Source organism: Rhinolophus ferrumequinum, chromosome 22, assembly GCF_004115265.2.
Source record: "Rhinolophus ferrumequinum isolate MPI-CBG mRhiFer1 chromosome 22, mRhiFer1_v1.p, whole genome shotgun sequence".
NCBI lineage: Eukaryota > Metazoa > Chordata > Mammalia > Chiroptera > Rhinolophidae > Rhinolophus > Rhinolophus ferrumequinum.
This window is the reverse complement of record NC_046305.1, coordinates 39,261,089-39,273,210: the sequence shown is the minus strand read 5'-3', so window position 1 is coordinate 39,273,210 and position 12,122 is coordinate 39,261,089. Positions and strand designations below refer to the sequence as shown.

The 12,122-nt window shown below is 34.4% G+C and overlaps 1 pseudogene; it reads left to right on the top strand.

Moving 5' to 3' along the window:
- Positions 1-8,958: 8,958 nt before the first annotated feature.
- Positions 8,959-9,828, top strand: LOC117015066 (transformer-2 protein homolog beta-like; annotated as a pseudogene).
- Positions 9,829-12,122: the final 2,294 nt, after the last annotated feature.

Sequence of the window (12,122 nt, the reverse complement as noted above, 5' to 3'; positions counted from 1 at the left end):
TTATTTTCTTACGGAAGAATATTATGCTAGCAGAGTTTAACACCTTGGCTTCTTGGCCTATCCATTTTGAGATTGTTTCCTATACTGTCAGTGTTTTGTTTCCAAGTTATTTTACTGCAGCAGGCAGGACATCTAACTGAATACATTGCTTCACTGAAACAGCCTGGACTTTAATTCTGCAGCAGTCCTGTTACATTACCATCTTTCAGGAGGCCTGTCACTAAGCCATGGCAGAAGGAAAGAGGAGCAGGAAAGGAACATTGATGAAGGCAGTTGCATTCTAGTGATTTCCCAAGAGAAGACAAACAACGATCTGCTGAAGGACTGTGGCTGCCAGCAGGTAAAATCAGGACACTGCCTTTATTTCCAGCATATTAGGAATGTTTCAGTTCTGCCTTCCTCAGCTCGATGGAGAACATGCTGACAGACTCTGACCTTTCATCAGTGGAATCGGGGAATCTGAAGGTTATTTTAGGACGACCTAGCAACAGTCATAAGCCTTACAGTTTCTGAGAATTAAGTATGTGGCCTCCTCATGTAGGGAATGTGGTAATCTCTTCAAGGAAAAAAAAATAATGCAAAAATAATGTAGGTTACAATATTTGTTACTTGTTTTTTATTTTTTTAATTTTTTCCCTGTTAAGTGGAGATGATTACTCTTACTGCAGAAAAAATGTGTTCCTATCTTGCTGGTGTTCATTGACCCATTTCTTAGAGTAGGTAAGAAATGGATAAATATCTAATCTCAAGATGCAAACTGGCGCTTTCCGATTTGTGCATATTGGTGACTGAGTCTTGTCACGCTACAGCTGGCTTCTTGTCCTGCCGCTCACCTATGAGTGCTCTCCCCTCCACTCACACTGAAATTGTTCCCTGCATCCACCCAGTGCTTCTCACACCTTCCTGATTTCACCCATGCTGTTCCTCTGCCTGGAACATTCTCATCCATTTTTGCCTGCTATGCTGAACCACATGTCAATTTCTGTAGGCATCCTTCTTTAAATGCTGTAATCTGAGAAAGTTAGCTATCTCTCCTTTGCTCTAACATTAGGTTGTCTTCATTTTAGCACCTTTTACTTTAAGAAGAAGACTAGTTGTTTATTCCACATGAAGTAAAAATGACTTGTTTTTTGTTTTTTGTCTCCAATGCAAAGCATACCTGCTGAAGTACAGTAGTTTTTATTAATTATTTGAAAAAATGCATTAATGGTGGTTTTGTATTTAATATTTCTTAAAGGAAGTGATATTTATAACTTGTCCTCTTAATATAAAGTGGACTCATTTCACAATTTTAATGGTGATTTGTTTCTACCCAAAAAGAGTTCTTAGAGAAAAGACCTATATATTTTTATGTAAACATAAACAATATGCCCTCTAAGTTTTAGAGAGATTTACGTCTACTGCTATTTAAATCTTCAACTACATAAAAATATTTAAACAAAGATAAAGTTGTATACTATTTATTTATTCATGGATTTTACCACCTTTTCACTGTGTCTCACTGCCTTTATGTCATCTGTTACATCTTTACAAGAATACATCCTGAAATCCCTTGCATCTTTTATCTAATTACCTCTATTGGCAAAAGCCCAACCTTTTTTAAATCCAACTCTGCTAACTCACTCCCATCTAATTAATTGGTCAATAGATCCATCATTTTATCTAGAAGTTTACTTTATCTCTATCTCTATCTCTATCTATCTCAAATCTCCTGTTGTCTTTACTTCTCTCTTTTTGTCCTTCCTGGCTGAATGATTCCGAGCATGGAAACACTCTATCCTATCACTAGAAGTATTTCTACACTCTATATCTTCTTTTGCTATTAACTAATTTATTTTCTCTTGCTATTAACTAATTTATTTTCTCTCCTTAGAACAACAGAAGTTGTCTCTGCTTACAAATCCAATTCTGTTCTATATGTTATAGGAGATAATATCAGTTTGTTGAAGGCAAATGATCTAAAGGTACAGTAGGATACTTAAAAGCAAGTAAGTTTTCATATAGCAAATTTAGGTAACGAGAAATGAGGTTGACCTAAGGCAAACAAAAAAACAGGTACTGAGGATCTATTTGAAATTGAATAGCACACATGTTGGCAGTTGCAACAGTATGCACAGTTTTGTGGTATATTTTAGTCATACTTTCAATTGTGTAGCTTTGGGGAAGTTGAATATTTAAATTGATCCAGGGTTGCAAATATAAAAGGACAGAGGATGGAAGAACTTGAGAAAGCTCACAAAAGAGTAATTGTTAAAATAAGCCAGCAACTCATAGTTAGGTAAGGAATATATGAAACCGGGAGGAATACTTTTAAACCAGAAGAAAATAGAAGCATAATAAGAGGTGGTTAGGATGAGATCAAAGAGTGGTTGAAGCTAAAACATGGGAGGTGTAGAGCAGGCATGACAGGAAATCGTCATCACAGAAGAGGAATTTAGGTTGTGACATCAAACAACCCTATACAAAACAATGCTGACTTGTGGCCATGACTCTTGTTCTAAGAATTGGTGGCTAAAATGTGCAGCCTTTAATAATCCTTACAATTACAATATATTCTCTTTTAGAACTGTATTCTCAGCAGGGGATAAAGAGGTGTTTGAGCTAAGAAGTTATGTCAGAAAAGGTGTTTGTAGACTTGAGAAAACTTGTACTATTCCCAAACTGACATTTTCTTGAAGAGTTCTTGTTCATAAGCTATGAAAGAGAACACCCGTGTTTGCAGTTTTCCATGACATGAAGATTGTTCTAGGCATCACTCAAACCCAAAGGTACCTAGTCTTTCTGTTATGTCTTCTGTGGTAATGCCTAATATGTCTTTAGTTTATTATTATTATTATTATTATTATTATTATTATTATTATTATTATTATTATTTCTGAAAAGGGGCCGCACATGTAAACTAAGAACATAAAACCAACTCCAGGCAAGGCCAGGACAACCTGACCTTCATTATCACATTAGTCATTTTCCATATCTTTCTCTCTATCTCGCTCTCTCTTCTCATTTTTATGTCCACACATTAATGTCTATCCAAGCTCCTACTCCATTCTAAAGATTTCCCAATTTCTCCTCCTTCTTCTGATTGCCTTTTTCTTTGAATTGTTTATTTCCACTATTCATTTTGCTCTTTAACTCTGTATTTTCTATAGAGCTATTGAACTTTTTAATTTATGTGTCTGCTTTTCTCAGTAGTGTGCTTTATTATTCGTGGAGACAAAGAACTCTTATTTATTTGTGTAGCACCTATAAGAGAAGGAGATGAATAAATTCTTTTAGAATTGAATTGACTCAAGAGGAGTTGTCAGTAAATTGGGGGATGGGAGATGTACAGGGAAATAAGGCTGTATCTTTGGAGACTACCCTGGTTACCACCTTTTCATCATCTCCTGTATTAATCCAGCAGTTTTGTAGATTATTTATCTGCACGGATGTTCTGTGAAAACAATAGGGAGGAATTCATTATGCTTTCAAGGCAGCGCATGGTACTAAAGTGGTTACAGGTCACCGATTTTTCCATTATTCTTGGGAGCTCTTAATTGCACATACTATTAGTATTGTTTCTTTTCAGGCAATAGAAAAATGAGTATTCATAAATGCTGAGCATATCAGTCCATAAACGTGCAAATTGTATATGCTGCTTAATGTAGTGTTGCTGATGTAGCCCAGCTGGGTGTATGACATATATATTCCTTACTCACTAACGAGGCTGGGAGAAACCTGTGAGTATGTGTTTCTGAGTCCTGCTTACTGCCCTTACTTCATGAATAGGGACATGGCCTGGATGAGGTTTCTTTCTTCAAAACAAAAGCCTAGTTTTCCAACACAAAAAGGCAAAAAGTGACATCCTTGCATATTTTTACAAAAATTTTTACCAAATTTAAAATTTCTGTAGTCTTTTCTTGGGGGCGGGGGAGTAAAAATAATTTAGAAGATTTGAAATCTGTTAATATGCATTCATGAGCAACTAGTTTATAATTACTGATATTCCTATTAAACTGAGTCTCTTATGGATGTTCACAAAATAACAACTTAATTGTAAAATCCACCAGGAATACTGTTAAAATTAAACAGCCAAGATAACACTATTTCAAGAAAGATGTTTTTACTCACATCATAATTATCACCAATCTCACTAAATATACGGTCATATGCATTTATAATAACATTGATATTTTCCCAAGAAACTAAAGGCAGGGGAATATAAAATCATAATAAATATTTTAAACATATTCCCTAAAATCTAAGTGATCTGTTATGAAACCTGTGCCTACAGTAGCTTTATCCATCCATCTAATACTAGATATGTGCTTCCTTATTGACTGACCACAAGCTCTTGTGATAAATCTTAGAGATTTATCACTGGAATGTCTGAAGGGTAAGCTCATTGTCCAATAAAATGGAAAAGGGTTCATATAAGACGTAAGATAAGTGATGATTTAATGTCATTTATTTTCCCCCGAGAACTATGTGATTTCAATTAAAAAATTAAGTATTTCAGGTGGGAAAATGAGAATGCTCCTGTGGCTTCTAAAAAAATTATTATTTTCTTTAGCACATCCTTCCTTATGTTTGGAAGAAAAGAGATTTGTCTGCTTTTAGTTACAAAGTGGCCCCTCTGCCACTTTTTCTTTTAAATAGCATTGAGTGTCTCCAGTTTTCAACCTGATCCACAGGAATTGCTAGAAAGTATTATTGTGATGTAAATAATTGCTTTTTCTCAGCAACAAACTAACTGAATCAATGCCTTGTTTATGAATGAGGGGTCATAGCTCCTTTATGGACATAAATTTACTTAACGAGTGAAGAAAATGGATGTTTTGATCTTCAGATAATATAGTACACCATTGACAATAGCTAGTGAAACAATTTCAATGACAGAGCTCCATGCAATTTTGTTGAAAGGATTTTAATTTACAGCAAGCATAGGCCGAAATCATAATTTGATAATAAACATGATGTGGTATTGCAAATATTTATGGATGTTTCATCATTTTTCTCTATTTTAAACAAATGTAAGTATGTAATAAATTATTTTTACTCTGCATTGATCTTTATGGATAAAACTAAAGGGAAGTTTTGAACAAAACTAAATTTTAAGAGTAGGATGTTCCGTGGGATGTACCAATTTCAACAACAGTTCTGAGTTGATCAACTTTATTTCAACCAATGGCTCCAACCCAACAATATCCAGAGCACCGTGACTCGAGCCTTATAAATATTAATAACACTGCCATCTCACCCAGTGCTAAGTATCTTATATTGAGACATGAGAACAAATGAGAAGCCTTTAATTCACCCGTAAGAAAGTTAGCTGGAAGACTACCTAGGGAGAGTGTATGAAGTAGTATAAGTACAGGTGGATACCAGAAGCCCACATATTTGATCATGTTGTAACTTCTAATGTGGACTCGGGAAAATCACTCTCCTCTTTGGGTCTCAGTTTTATTTTTATATATGTGGATTATTAGATTACCTCTGATCTTTCTTTTGACTTTTGTATAGCATAATTAAAGAGATCAAAATGTGGAATTCACTGACTATAACATTATGTATTATATACAGATACATGATTTCCGACCTCTAGACTACAGTCAATAATACATCATTCAAAGTATTGTCCCTAATGATAGACTTTGAGACAAGGAAAGCATACAGAAATTATACTACCTTGATTTCACTTAACTGCTTTAAACACATATGACAATTTACAGTTTCTTGGGTAATCGCTCGTCTTCACCTTCTAAATTTTCAGTTTAGACATGACACGTTAAAAGGGAAGTTGGATTAATTTTTATATTGAAATATTTTCAAACAGATTTTACTGGAAAAATTTAATGTTTAATAGTCTGCCACTCTTACCTATGCATCATCTACCAACACAGATCTCAGGAGCAGTGCAGCTGCTGAATTGCAGCTGTGGTTTCAATAAGGCATTTCGGTCAGAAAGGGCAGCTGTCATAATTTAGGTTGGTAAGCAAGAAGGAACTAATGGGAAAAGAAGTTTTAACTTTTATTTTCCTAGTGGGTCATTAGCAATTTTTTTGAGTCTCATTCTAATTAATAGAAGGGCCATGATAGATAAAAATGTTTTCATTTATAATCTAATTGTCTTAATTCTTTTCTGTAAGATCTATAACAGTTTTTAAGAAAAAAATAGTTTAGATACTACAGTACATATTCCTTCATAGAGAGTTGACTATATGAAGATTTTATATGTAATTGAAGATACACTGGCATGTGTTTAAAGGCAATGGCCCATAAGAAGTATAGTTTAGGTCCCCATATTTGTTTTTCCCATATAGTTATCTTCTCCAGGTCTGTCATAAGAATGTGGCTGAACTACAAAATTATATATTAATAATAACTATATTTAAGGGCCTACTAAGTATCAGACTCTGAAATAAGTCCATAACTAGAATAGCCAGAATCATATATACATATTGAAATCGGGTTAGGTTATTCTTTCTCACTAGAGATCTCTTTGATACATTTTTGATTTCTCAGATAGTGTCTCTGTGTTTGCCAAATGTCCTACAATCAGAATTTCCCCCAAAACTCACTTTCAATATGCAAAAAATAATAGAGTTTTATACCAGTTAACCGGTCCATTAACTATTGATATTTTCTGATCTACAGTAATTTCTCTGGGAATTTAGAATTGCGACTAAGGAATTTATTTTCAATTTGTGCTTTCCTTTTAAAGAGAGATTTTAAAGACTGGACTGTCACCATGTGAATTACAAAAGAGAAAAGCCACTGCACGGAGTCAGAGAAAAATGAAGCAGATGCTGAGAGAGGAGCAGAAATGAAAGATGGCAGGTGTCGCCTGTCCTCTGGTTTCACATACTCTCCCTGTATTCCCATAATAAACTAGATTATCATTTGCTTAACCTAACTTCAATGGGTTTATCTGACTCGTAACAATCTTGTTTAATATATGAAGCTTCTGACTAAAAATTAATAACGGTTATTTTGGATTTGAAATAGTTACTTACAGAATCTAAACACAGGAGCAGGTTGTGTATTCCAATCTCCTTTACTCCATTAACAGGCCAATCAACTAAGGCATGTCTTAAAAGAGATCTAACTGGCAAAGCCTCAACCACAGTGGGAGATTTTCACAGGTCTCAGAGACTGATAGATAAAGCAGTTAAGAAGGAGTAAAATAATAGAAGAGTTGTACAAAAAAAAAAAAAAAAAAAAACAGATAAAATGATTTTATAAAGCCTTAAAATGTTTATGAGGCAATATATGAGTTGAACAGAAACAATTTAAAATTTTATTTTACATGTCTATGTATGAATAGACGAATATATATATCTTGTACGTGAAAAAGAGAGGATGCACATTCTCTTCCGGCTTATGTGATAGTCACAAAAGATTTTCAAGCAGCATATCTTAAATAGATTTCTTTAATCACACAATAGAAAAGTCAAAAGAAAGATCAGAGGTAATCTAATAACCCACATATATAAAAATAAGAAAACTGAGACCCAAAGAGGAGAGTGATTTCCCCGAGGCCACTTTAGAAGTTACAACATGATCCTACACATGTGCTTCCGATGTTCACCTGTACTTTTACTACTTCATACACCCTTCCTAGGTAGTCTTCCAGCTAACTTTCTTACGGGTGAATTAAAGGCTTCTCATTTGTTCTCATGTCTCAATATAAGATACTTAGCACTGGGTGAGATGGCAGTGTTATTAATATTTATAAGGCTCGAGTCACGGTGCTCTGGATATTGTTGGGTTGGAGCCATTGGTTGAAATAAAGTTGATCAACTCAAAACTGTTGTTGAAATTGGTACATCCCATGGAACATCCTACTCTTAAAATTTAGTTTTGTTCAAAACTTCCTCTTAATTTTATCCATAGCAATCAACACAGAGTAGAAATAATTTATTACATATTTACATTTGTTTAAAATAGAGGAAAATGATGAAACATCCATAAATATTTGCAGTACTGCATCATGTTTATTATCAAATTATGATTTAGGCCGATGCTTGCCATAAATCAAAGTCAACAAAATTGTATGGAGCTCTGTCATTGAAATTGTTTCACTAGCTATTGTCAATGGTGTACTATATTATTTGAAGATCAAAAAACATCCATTTTGATCCATTTTATACAAATTTCAGTTTCTGATTATAATTCAATAAAATTATAATGAACAATAAAACAATAACCGAATGTGTCTCAATATACTTAGAAGTTAAGAACACACATTTTGTGTGCCCTGAAAGTCACAAATCTGTACCTGACTAATTTTGTGGTAGATGTTCTGCACTGCACTTTAACAGAATTTCTAGCTGTATCTCTCCCACATGTGGGGTATAGTGTCAGGTGCAGTAGACTTGTTACTTTTAACCAGCATTGTTTGCATTCCATTTAAATGCTTTTCATACTAATTACAGTATTTCTGTCCTAGACACAGTCACAATTACAGATTAAAAGCCCAATATACAAATAAATGACACAATAATAAAAGATCTGATTTATTTTGGAGGAAAAGAAGATAGCAAGTATCAAATTGCAGCATATCACCTTGAAGTAATACCTACAGTTCTTGTGAAATCTCTTAAGTATGTTTATTTTCACACCCTTCAGGAAATTGTGCAGAATAGAAATAAGTGTATAAGGAATAAAAATGACACCTACATTTAATAGGAGCTTCTCTGCTAGAGCTGCCCTCTTAACACAAGAAGATAGATGAGGCACTGGGGCCTAACTTTATTATTTTCTAATCAATATTTTCAGTTAGTAAAATGGAATTGAGGACTAAAATGCAACTCTTAGGTTGAAGTATTTCTCATCTTAAATCCTCTCTTGCCCTGTTAATTGAAAATCAAAATAATCTACTAACTTTTTTTTTCTTTTTTTAAAAGCTTAAAAAAATACCATGTATTGTGATCTTTTGATCAATGATTTTAAAATCATCTAAGCGGCAGTTCGGTTATGCGCGGATTGGAAACCCGAGTGTTTTGGGAGGCTGCGGCGGAACCTCTACTGAGAAGCAAGAGGTTGGCAGCTTCGAAGCACGTCAAGCTGAGCGGCAGCAGCAGCTACCAGCTATGAGTCCTGAGTGACAGCGGCGACAAGTGGGAATCCCATCCGGCTTCCAGCAGTGGAAGTACTCGTGGGTCTGGGAAATCTGTGAGCATACCCCTGCGAGGTCTCGCTCCAAGGAAGATTTCAGGAGCTCCAGATCAAAATCCAGGTCCAGATCTGAATGTAGGTCTAGATCCAGAAGAAGTTCTTGAAGGCATTACATAAGGTCAAGATCTCGATCTCGCTCCCACAGACGATGCTGTTTAGGTCTTACAGCAGAGGTTAAGGAAGACGTCATAGCCATAGTCATTATCCCATGTCTACTCGCAGGGGTCATGTTGGGAACAGGACAAATCCCGATCCAAATTGTTGTCTTGGAGTATTTGGATTGAGCTTGTACACTATAGAAAGAGATCTAAGACAAGTGTTCTCTAAATATGGCCCCATTGTTGATGTGTCTATTGTATATGATCAGCCGTCTAGACATTCAAGAGGATTTGCTTTTGTATATTTTGAAAATGTAGATGATGCTAAGGAAGCAAAAGAGCGTGCCAATGGAATGGAGCTTGATGGATTAGAATCAGAGTAGATTTCTCTGCAACAAAAAGACTGCATACCCCAACACCGGGAATTTACCTGCCTATGGCAGCTCATGCCGTGGTGATTACTATGACAGGATACGACTGAGGCTATGATCATCGGGGCTACTATAGCAGATCATACAGAGCAGGAGGTGGGGAAGAAGCACGTTGGAGAACTGCTCCAGACAGGGATTAGATTTACAGTAGGCCCTCACCTTCTCCTTCCTATATTCGTGGAGGATAGAGATCACCTTCCAGATCTCCATCATACTCACCTCTTCGCTGTTCAAGCACGAAGTTGACTTTCTGAAACTTTCCCTAGAGTTGGGACATTGTTTATGGACAATATTTTTTATTTTCTCCTGTTTAAAAAGTGAACAGTGCCGAGTGAAGTTACGTGATGTTTACACCTTTTATGATGACTACTTTTGGTGGAGTTGAAATGCTGTTCTCATTCTGCATTTTCGTAGCTTGGTGCTTTGTTCAAAGTTAAGTGTTTTCAGAAAAGTATGTTTTGCATGTATTTTTTTTACAGTCTAAATTTTGACTGCTGAGAAGTTTCTATTGTACAAAACTTCATTTCTAAGGGTTTTCTACTGAATCCAGGGTATTCTGAACATCGAAGCCGGTGTGTAAAGTGCTACCAGATAGCAAAAAGCAACAATAAAGTTTGATTTTTACTTTTCTTTCTAAAAAAAAAAAAATCATCTAAGCAACATAATATTGAATTGGATGTTATTCTGAAATCAATACCTACCTGATGTAGATGAATACTGTAAAACAAATTCTTTTTTTTTTGTATGGGTGAAGCCTAGCAACATTGTTTCAGCTTTCAGTAAAGGAAAGAAACTAATAGGGGCGAATTGTGATTAACCAGTTACTACTCATTTTGTGGAAGGGGTTTCCTCACTGTTTTAGGTCAATGTGTTTGTAACTCCAATGGAAACACACACACAAGTGGGCTTTTTCAAAATCTGTGATTGAGTCAAGCTCATTCATGGAGTTCAGATTAGGGCCCTTGTTAGAGTCTCATGTCAATAAGATGTGCTTCTCTTGTCTTAATAATTGACTCAAAAATAATAAACAGTTGTTACTAATTTTACCACTAATTATTAATTAAGGTTTCCCAAGGAGACCATTAAAATGATCATATCTAACATAAAAAGAGAGCTATTTTGTGAACTTGAGTGCGGGTATGTGTTTCAAATTGTGGAGAGAAAATTCCATTTTAAATAAGAGGTCGTCGTGAGGAGAACTATAGAAATGATGATAGCAAGAAAAAAAAATTAGTTGAATCAGAAATCTTGAACTCAGTAACTGAATCCAGTCAACCTATTGTACCCCTTATCTACAGTGCCAAATCTCATGTATAATATGAGTTTAGCAAAGGTTTGCTGATAAGATCAAAGATATCAAATATTGAAATGTCAATTTGGGAAAACAATCACTCATTTATTGGTATGTCTTTTTTTGAGACATATGTGAAGAATTAGAGAATTTAACCAATTTATTTTGTGTGGATGGGTGCGTAATATTTTCTAGTATACAGAAATGTATTTTTATCCATTTGCCATTTTTTAGGAATGCATCATATTGCCTATAAAATTATTCTTTGGAACTAAAAGCAATTGTAAAATTTATTTATGTACCATGAGTTACTATTATAGAATATAAATTTTCTGTTTTGAAATTAGTGGTGGTGGAAAATAGTAGCCATGGTCCCAATTTTAAAGTTACTCTGTATTCAGTATATCCTTTATTATCTGAGTTCAATGTTTATTGATACAACAAAATTGCTAAATCGTGACTTTTAACTGAAATTTAAGTATTTACATATCTAGTCTTTGGGTATTATTGAAACTGGTATCAGGACTGATATCTTATTAAGAATTACTTCTGAATGGATAAAAATCATAATTTTGAAAAAAAAACAAAGATAGAAATTCATTAGTGATCTTTCAATTGGTAAGATAATTAAAGGCAATAAAATGTTTATTATTGTACATAATATCCAGAATGCACAGGAGGATTTAGTGAAATCTGACCTAACAGTAACAAAATATGGGTGAACTAACCAGGGCATTATTCAGAAAATGAACATGTTTATTCCCTTGGTAAAAAACATGGCATTTGTCATATTTCTGTCTCAAAAGACAATATCAGATTCAGCATAATAATTAAGGAAAATTAAATCAGCTCAATCTTTAATATCAGTGAATACACCATATTATTTTCTTATCATTGTCAATTATAATAATACTGTTATAAATGTAGTATATACCATGGGACAGAGAGTGCAAAGTAAACCTTTCCCAGTCTCAATCAACACTACTCAGAGATAATTACTCTCAAAGATTTTTATTGTATCCATTCCTACATTTTCTACGCAGACACAAAATATGTATAATTGTGTTTTATAAATGATTGAAATCCACCTATTTAATCTGTATATTATGTAAAAATTTAAAAACATTTTAATTATCATCTAAT